Source organism: Leptonychotes weddellii, chromosome 8 (genome assembly GCF_054177405.1).
Source record: "Leptonychotes weddellii isolate Sample4059 chromosome 8, ASM5417740v2, whole genome shotgun sequence".
In the NCBI taxonomy this organism is placed as follows: Eukaryota; Metazoa; Chordata; class Mammalia; order Carnivora; family Phocidae; genus Leptonychotes; species Leptonychotes weddellii.
This window is the reverse complement of record NC_138376.1, coordinates 2,469,961-2,479,652: the sequence shown is the minus strand read 5'-3', so window position 1 is coordinate 2,479,652 and position 9,692 is coordinate 2,469,961. Positions and strand designations below refer to the sequence as shown.

The 9,692-nt window shown below is 40.5% G+C and overlaps 1 long non-coding RNA gene across 2 annotated transcripts in view; it reads left to right on the top strand.

Annotated features, from left to right (window-relative positions):
* LOC145722915 (uncharacterized) overlaps positions 1-9,692 on the top strand; it is a 102,329-nt gene that overhangs the window by 33,614 nt on the left and 59,023 nt on the right. For both annotated transcript variants that reach the window (XR_014147467.1, XR_014147466.1), the window contains exon 2: positions 933-966. This is a non-coding gene — a long non-coding RNA (uncharacterized LOC145722915). The remainder of the gene's footprint in view (positions 1-932; positions 967-9,692) is intronic.

Below are 9,692 nucleotides of genomic sequence, written 5' to 3'. Positions count from 1 at the left end.
TATATATAACATCTTCTGTATTCAGTTGATGGTCACTTAAGTTTGAACCCATTCTTTACTCCTCCCTCCCCCACATTTTAGGGATATGGTGTCCTACTTTACATCCTTTTATTTCGTGAATTATTTCACTGATTTTTAAAGATACATTTAATTTTACTGCTTTTGTGTTTCCTACTTTTCTTACTCCTGCTTTTGGTCTTTCCACTCAAAGAGTCCCCTTTAACATTTCTTGTAAGGCTGGCTTAGTGGTGATGAATTCCTTTAACTTCTGTTTGTCTGGGAAACTCTTTAGCTCTCCTCCTATTCTGAATGAGAACCTTGCTGGATAGAGTATCCTTGGCTGCAGATTTTTTCCTTTCAGCATTTGACTATAGCATGCTACTCCTTCCGGCCTACAAAGTTTCTGCTGAAAAATCAGCTGATGGCCTTATGGGATTTCCCTTGTACATAACTATTTTCTTTTCCTTGCTGCCTTTTAAATCATTTTTATCACTATTTTTACCATTTTAATTACTATGTGTCTTGGTGTGGACCTCCTTGGGTTGATTTTGTGGGGGTTCTCTGTGTCTCCTGGATCCAGATTTCTGTTTCCTTCCCCAGATTATGGAAGTTTTCAGGTATTATTTCTTCAAATAAATTTTCTGCTTCCTGTTCTCTCTCTTCTCCTTCTGGGACCCCTATGATGTGAAAGTTATTACGTTTGATGGTGTTGCTGAGTTCCCTGAGTCTGTTTTCCTTTTTTATTTATTTTGCATTTTTATTTTTTTCTCTCCTATTCAGTTTGACTACTTGCTATTACTCCATCCTCCAGGTCATGGATCCATTCTGCTTCCTTTAGTCTGCTATTTATTCCATCTAGTATATTTCTAATTTTAGTTATTGAGTTCTTCATCTCTGATTTGTTCTTTTTCATGTTTTCTCTTTTTTTGAAGGTCTCACAGAGCTCCTCCACTCTTCTCAAGTTCAGTGAGTATCTTTATGACTACTACTTTAAATTCTCTGTTGGGCATATTTCTCCATGTCATTTAGCTCTCTTGCTATGATTTTGTCCTGTTCTTATATATGGAACATATTGCTCTGTCTTCTCATTTTTACCTGCTCTCTCTGTCTGTTTCTATGTGTTAGGAAAGTCAGCCACATCTCCTGCTTTTAAAGGTAGTGGCCTTATGGAGAAGAGGACCTGCAGTGCCTTGGAGTGCAAGGTCCCCTGTTCACCAGAGCCTGGCACTTCGGGAGTGTCTGCTGTGTGTGTTGTGTGCACCCTATTGCTGTGGTTGAGCCACAGTTGTCCTCAGTCCAGTCATCTGCAATGGCTCTCTTTGCCCGGTTGTGAGCAGGGTTTGGTCCCGGTGTTGTCAGTGGGCCAGTCTGGGTCTCCCTTGGCCTTGAGTTGAATCGGAGCAGGTGTTCGGCAGAGATGCAGTAGCACTGGCCTGCAGGATGCTTTGTTCTCTCCTGAGAAGCTTTCATTGGTGGGCAGGGCCAGCCGTCAGAACAGATGTCTCCCCCCAGCCCCCTACTGGGGCCACAGTCAAACTGGCCTATGTGGTTATCTTCCCCTCTCCTTGGGGCAGGAGTCACTTGGGAGTGGTTCTGACCCCTACTGGGGCTACTCGCACACTACCAGGCTTGTGGCACCTCTTCAAATGGGCTCCAGCCAGGGAAAGATCGGAGGGTGCAGGTATATGGGGGCAGGGCACGTGGTGTTAGCAGAGGTTTGCAGGTCTGCTCTGTGAAGGGGCCTGGAGCCACTTTAGAAACTCATGCCACAGGGCTGGAGTGGGTGGATTCACAGAGCAAGGAGAAGGGTGCACTATTTGAAAGCAAGGTGGAGGATATTCCTGCTGTGCTGGTTCCTGCAGGTGTCCATGCATCTAAGCTGGGAGACGGGGCGGCAGGGGGGGCGGGGGGGAGATGACCCTCACCAGGTTTTTGTTCTTGGAGAGGTCTCCCAAATATCCCTGCTGCCCCGCACACACGGAGATCAGTAGGCAGACCTCCCTCCCGTACGCCCCAGGCATCTCTCAAACTGCTGCTTCTATGCTGTACCTCAACGGGTCTCTTTGTTGCAATGTCCTCTTTAGGGCAGGGACTCAGTTTCATCTTGCCCTCCTGGCTTTCCTGGAACCCAGCCTGCTGATTTCTGAAGTTCCAGGTGTTAAGCCCCGCTGATTGTAAGAACGAGAGGCCCCTCTGGTTTCACAGCCGAATGTTATTTCTGCCCTCTGCAGGTTCCCTGTGCCGGGGTGCCTGGTGTGAGGGTCAGTTTCGCTCCCCTCTCCATGCTCGTGGCCTCCGTCCCTCTCTTGGACAGTACGTTTAGCTCCCAACTGATCTCCACCCTTCCTACCTTCTTCAATGTGGCCTCTCGTCTGCATTTAGCTATAGAGAGTCTGTTCTGTCAGTCTTTGGGTCATATTTTGGATTATTTACACTGATGTGGGTATTATCTAATTGTACTATGGGACAAGGTGAGCTTAGAATAATGCACCTGAGCCATCTTTCCCGGAAGTCTGTTCCTGCCATTTTTTAAACACCTTGCTGCTTTTAGATTTCTAACCCTTAAAAAGTCTTATTGTCATGATACCCAATGTTTCCCCAGCTCTGGCCTCCCAGAGCATGATTGATTGCTCAGTAGATAGTTTCTCTGTAAATCCAAGGTTTTAGTTCCAAGTAGCAGAAAATTTAAAAACCACCAGGCACTTACTTGAATTTCTTTGTCTAGAAACACCCTAGAACTAAAAAGTAGATGTTTTTAAATTACCTTTTTACACCTTTGCCTATATCTTAGATCAGATTCTTCTAATTCCCACCACCCATGTGAACACCAGGACCTGTGGGTGGGAGTGGGCATGAGGCAGAGAGGGGTTCCCCTTAGAGTTAGATGATGAGACTGACACCTCTCCTTGTCACCTCTGTCTTCCCTGTCCCCCTATCTTCTCCGACTTTCTTTTCTCCATTTTATCCTGACTAATTACTGACCTAACAATGATATTTAACCCAGAGTCACCAATTTGGCCCCTGAGAATGTTGTGAGGCAGAAAGAACAGCAACTTCACTTTTCAAATAAGTACCTAGAAATATAGAAGATCACTTTGTGTGCCATCAAAGGACACTGTGGTAGGAAGGATATCACCAGATTACAATGAGTGTGGAGAAGAACTGAAGACAAGACACTGGCAGGATCTAGAAACAAGGTCAACCTTTGATCAGCCCCATGGCGCTTTGGCTCTATGAGGTCCTCAAACAGGGGAGGCGGCTCTAGAGCATCTTCTGGGGAAGTGCAGGCAAAGGCCCTCCTTCCTCTCTGGTCACTCATCAGTGAGGCTGCGCTGGGACACAGACCTGGAGACCTTCAGCCGTTCTCTTTCTCTGACTGCTCTGAAAATGAATCTACTGGGTAATGACATCCATATTTCTAAAATTAATTTACGCTCTACTTGGATTTTCTCTTTTTCCTGTCTCCAACCATTTTTGACAATTAATAAATAAACCTCTAAAACTTAGAATTCTTGTTTGGGCTGGCTGAAGGTACAATATTAGTTATATGTGTTATATTAAAAAGAAATATATTGCCCTTCAACTGTAGATGATTAAACAAACTGTGGTATATCTATACAGTGAAATACCATGAGGCAAGAAAAAGGAATGGAACTGATACGTACATTTGAATTATGCTCAGATGCGTTATTCTAAGAGGAAGAAGGCAGACTCAAAGGGCCACCTACTGTATGATTCAACTCACATGGCGTTCTTGGAAGGACAAAACTGTAAGGATAGAAAACAAATCGTTGGCCACCAAGGGTTGGTTAGAGAGGTTGACTACAAAGAGGTCCAAGGGAATCTTTTTTGTTTGATGGAACTCTTCTATATCTTGATTGTGATGGGGGTTACACTATTGTATACATTTGCCAAAACTCAAAAAACTGTATACTGTGAGGGGTAATTGTACTCCAAGTAAATTATACCAAAAAAAGAAAGAAAAGAAATGTATCTAATTTCATCAAATTTATGGGATTATTTCTACATAGGTCCCCTTGCCACCAACCTTCATTATAAACCAATTATATGATTCAAAGAACGAAGGAATTAAGGACTTTCATATAATAGGATAGATTTCAGTATGGTCCCTTACCAGCTCATACTACAAAGTCCTCAGCCATAGTCATGCCTCATTTGCCACCATTTTCCTCCCGTAATTGCCACACATGACCCCTCTTACTAGGCAGGACCGGCCTCCCCCACCTCAAACACTGAGAGCTCACTCTTCCATCTGTGCCTTTTCCATGGGGTCGCCCTGTCCAGAAGGGCTCTACTTTTCCCTCTCTTCTTCTTCCACTTCAGCTCACTTCGAGCATCAATAAACACCCAGGAAGTGTGTGTCCTGTGTGCAAAGGAAATAATAAACTAGATATGAATCTTGTCCCCAAAGCTAGTCATATAGATCCAGGAAATGGGATTGATGCCAACACGTTAGAAGTGTTTTGACAGAATTATTTGTGAATTTTATTTTCTTTCAGCTCATCGGGGTTATCTAATTTTTTTTGACATTGAACACTTATTATTACTTTGGTAATAAGGGAAAGCAGAAATTAAGGGCTTAATAAGTGGTTTGAACTGGGGTTTTCAGACTTTTCAAAGTGACAACTAGACATTAGGATGTCAAAAATTAGAAATTGTCACTATCAAAAAAGGAACTGGTGGGAGGAGATGCCCTGTGGTATCCATTACAAATGGTAGACACATCCATCTTAATCTGTGGTGGGGCTCCTCATTCCCCATAAGAATCAAGCTGAAATACCAGATTGATTCATTGGCGGGCACAGGGGAAATTTATTTTTGGAGAAGTGTCATTAATTGCAATGAGCAGATCCCAGGAGGGAAAATAGGACAGACCTCAGGAAGTCTTTCATGTGTTTCATGTTAAATCCAGCTCAGTTCTGTTTTCATTCTTTAACTAAGTCACAATGATCTTTTGGTTAAGGGAAAAAATGTTTTCTTTCTTGCACAATTTCCACTAATACAAAAGGAGATAATCACTTCGGTTTATTATTCAAAGAATAACAAATCAATTTTACTCACACAAATTTCAATAGTAGTTGCTTTGTAATAGGATCTAATGTGATACATATTGGTAGAGATAATTTATAAAATGAAATACAAAGGCTACATAAAAAATATCCTATTATCCCACCGTCTAGATATAACTATTGTTAACATTTTGAAATATGTCTTCCTAGTCTTTTGTTTATATACATATTTATACATAATAACTGAATCATATATAAGATTTTGGTAATCTTCTTTCAATTGATATAATATCTAAAAATGCCCCTGATAATGAAAATTTTTCAAAAACTGGATTTTTAATATGGTATCTATAATATTTCATCATACAAATATATCAAAGCCTACTGGCATCTCTTTCTAATTGTTCAGAATTAATTGCATAGAATTAATACCTTTGTATAATTTTTTTCACATCTGATTATTTTCATAGAAAAATTCCTCTGTGATACAAGGGTATAAATATTTTTAAGTCTCCTGGTGCATACTGCTCAGTTTCCCTCCTTGAAAGTAGTAAATTTACCTTGAGAGTGTTAAGAGTGTGCCTTAACAATTGTACTACATTATGAATAGAGTATTTGTGTCAAAAATATACTCAGTGGTCCAAGGTGGGGTAATCTGAGCATCAAAAGAATAATACCTGCTATATGTTGAAATACATCAAATATATAACAGTCTGAATTCATAATGAAACACATAAAATATCATTGTCCCCTTTGGAGCTTGCTAGGACACTAACTTTTTATCCTCAAAATACACTTTAAAGAAGTAAATCACACATTTGTCCTTTCTTCCCTGTACAAATTCTATTTCAAACAAACTAAGAAGATGATGAGGAAATCCCCACTGTAAATGTAGAAGGAATAAAAGCATTTATAAAAATCATCATTTTGCAATCCTCATGAGATCATGGATAGAGACAGTGATCATTAATAGATGTCCCAACTCTCAATGAGAAGTTATTGGGGAACTTGATAATGAAGGGATCCAACTGACATCACGTGAACCTACCAAACAGTCTTAACATCACTACGAACAGAACAACTGGACTCGGGATTTGATGAATAAGAAGCATACCACACCACCCATGAGTAGTCTTACCAAAAAAAATTGAACTGGAATCTAATCAAGATCTTATCTAATCTAGATCTTACTATTTATAGGAAGTATAAGGAATAGAAAAATAAGCAACACCATGAAGAAGTAACCAGCCCAAATCAGAATGTGGAAAACTTTACAGGACTGATTTTCAACAAATAAATAGGCTTTGTTGGCTGAAATACTGGGGGAGTGCAGTGTGATCAAACAACTGATGTTGAAAAGTTCTGTGTGGATGAATTCCTGCTTTTAAAAATGGAGAAAGAATAACAGAATAAGAAATTCTTCAAAAAAACCTTTTTAAAATATTTTTCTTATTATGTTAGTCACCATACAGTACATCATTAGTTTTTGATGTAGTGTTCCATGATTCATTGTTTGCGTATAACACCCAGTGCTCCATTCAATATGTGCTCTCCTTAATACCCATTACCAGGCTAAATTCTTATTTATTATATCATGGAAAGCCAATATTATACAATGAATATTATATACAAACTCTCTTTTTTGGTGGTACGTTATTCTGGATATTACTGGATTTGCTCTGGCCAGAATTTTAAATATTTTCTCTATGTTTCTGATTTTCTGGGAACATATCAGTTTGCAACTTTTATGTAAAGCATTAATAAGACTTCTGAGTTAGTCAAGATGACTTCCCGTATTTGAAATCGCAAGGTCAATTCAACACTTTGGGTAGTAACCACCAGGTGGTGCCACTTTCTAGTTTTTTTTCTAAACCCAACATAAAATATTTCTTTTGACTTTAACAGAAACAAGGATATAACACATTATTCACTCATATAAATTTTTCTAAAACCTTAGCTCCTAATTAAGTAATTTTGTATAATGACCTACTTTTAACATTTATTGACAAATCTAAATCCCAGTTATGGGCTCCTGTCACTAAACACAACTGTGTTCAAGGATTGTTTGACCAAACTTTTTTCTCAAGGAGAACATTTAGTTTTTTCTCACCTTTTGGATTTTCCCAGGGTTTAGGTATATTTGAGAATTTTACTTCATACTATACAGTAATGAAATTACCTTTCTTTCTTCCCTACTGTGAGCTTCTTGGGGACAAATACGATTTTATTTCTCTTTGTAACCTTATGCTTGGCAATATTTGGTTCATGGTAGGAGCTCAGCATATGTACACAGAAAGACCATAGAATCAGGAAGGGTACGGAATGCATCCCTGACTCTACATTTCGTAAATCTGAGTTCCTCCTGCTGTTATTACCTTTCTTGCCAAAATGAGACATCTTTTCCATTTCTCCATACAATAGCTCTTTAGGATAAATCAATTATGATTGTCCTCTACGTGGCAGTCTACAGAGAAAAAGCAAAAAGTAAAACCACCTCATATTTCTGTCTGTACCTTGATTTTTTTCAGTACTAGTAAGTCTTTATATATTCATTTCATTTTTTACAGAGGAAAAAATGAGGGGGAGGGGAGAGAGTTGGCACGTGTTACAAAATGCAAAGGGAAAGGAAGTGCCCAGTCGAGCAAAATTAACCATTAAGTAAATATCCTCTGGTAATAGGGTCTCCAAACCCCAAGTTCAGAAATGAGGGGGAGAGGAAAGGATCAGGGAATGAACAGACATGCTTTCCTAGCCCTCCCTCCCCATAAATCCAAGATTTCCCACAAAGCTTTGGTTTCTAAGAGTAAACATGGTTTTATGTTCATTTGCCTCTTGTTGAACAATTGTGTGGCCGCTTTGACATATGTTTCTTACAACCACAGAAAAGTTCCTGAATGACATACCTTCATCTTCCTTTTCTTGGTCTGTGATCTCCTCTTCCTATGTGGGAAGACCTGCCACCTCTCTGCCCTGACTCTCTCTCCTGGATTGGAGATCAAATGGGTTTGGCCCATCCAAATACAGTAGCATGCATGTTTCACGCGCATTATCCCAAGACATGGAGCTTAAGCAGGAGGATTGGCAGTGAGGGATGGAGTGGTCCGAGTTTTCCACACAAATGGTTCAGGAGTTGTGGAGTCACAAGAATTAAATGTGTGTGTGTGTGTGTGTGGATTGGGGGTGGGAGGCATACTTTGACTTTTGAAGTTTTAGTTTCTTTCTACTTGGTGGTTTTTCTGGCAACACACTTTTTTTTTTTTTTTTTGGCAAAACACTCCTAAATCACTGAATCATCCCCTTTCTTGAAAAATAATCCATCTCCATGTTCAAAACCAGTTTTTGCTCTACCATCGTAGAGCATCTTGGTTAAGCCTCCTTCATTCTATCAGCAATTTTAGAATACCAGTGGAATATAACTGTTTTAAAACAGAATTATATGGTAGCTTTCTCTTGGTGGTTTGGTTGTTACATGAGTGTCACTGTGGTAGTCCGAATAATGCCCCCCAAAGAAGTCTGCTCTGGTCCCTGGAACTGTAAATAAGTCAGGTTCCATGGCAAAGGAGAATGAAGGCTGCAGGTGGCATTCATATGGTTTATCAACTAACCTTAAAATAGGGACACTGGGGCCCCTGGCTGGCTTGGTTGGTGGAATCTGTGTGCCTCTCCTGAACTTGGGGTTGTGAGTTTAAGCCCTACCTTGGGTGTGGAGCTTGATTAGAAAAAAAAATAGGGAAACTATTCTGGGTTATCTGGATGAGCCCAATGGAATCATAAGGATCTTTATAAAAGGGAGGCTGGATGATCCAAGAGAAAAATCCAAGATGCTGCTTGGCCGGCTTTGAAGGTGGAGGATGGGGCCACAAGCCCAGGAATGCAAGTGGCCTCTAGAAACTAAAAAAGCAAGGGGAAAAAATCTCCCTTTGGAGCTTCCAGAAGGAAAGCAGCCCTGCTGACTCCTTGATTTTAGGGTTTCTGACCTTCAGAATAAATTTGTATTGTTTAAGCTTCTTAATTTGTGATAATTTGTTACAGCACCCCAGGAAACCAATACAGTTTCCAAAGACTTCAGTTCAACCCCATGGCTTCCCTAGGTGAGATCATGAAATTACTTAGATGTGTGTGCACATCCCACTTTTGACAACTGTTATTACTTACAGGTTTTAGGCAGAAATGCACGATTTTAGGCTTCTACTAATAACCCAACTATGAATCTCAACTCCCAAGGAGAACAATTCCCATCACGAGGAGCTCTAAATACTGCACAGTAGTTTCCGGTTTTCTTTGGAAATCAGTGCGGATCCATGTGATTGTAGTGGTGTGCACGCTCCCTTGGTCCTGTCCAACCCTAACCTGACATGGTTTTCTTGGGCTCCTGCACCACAACGACCACTGTCCTGGGTTAGAACACGCGAATGGCAAATCACACGTCCAGGAGTTTACTACTTGGTTACTATCCAGCGTCACGACCAATTAGAAAACAAGTAAGAACTGAGACCAAGGGCTCCAGAGAGGGGAGGTAGGCAGGGCCGCGTGAGACCAGCAGACCCGAAGAGGAGGACCTGACTTAATTCTTGAAGAAAAGACTTAATCTGAACGCACACCAAAGGGAAGAAGAGCAGAACACGGGCAAATACACGCGAGATGTGAACTCCAAGCCTTAGA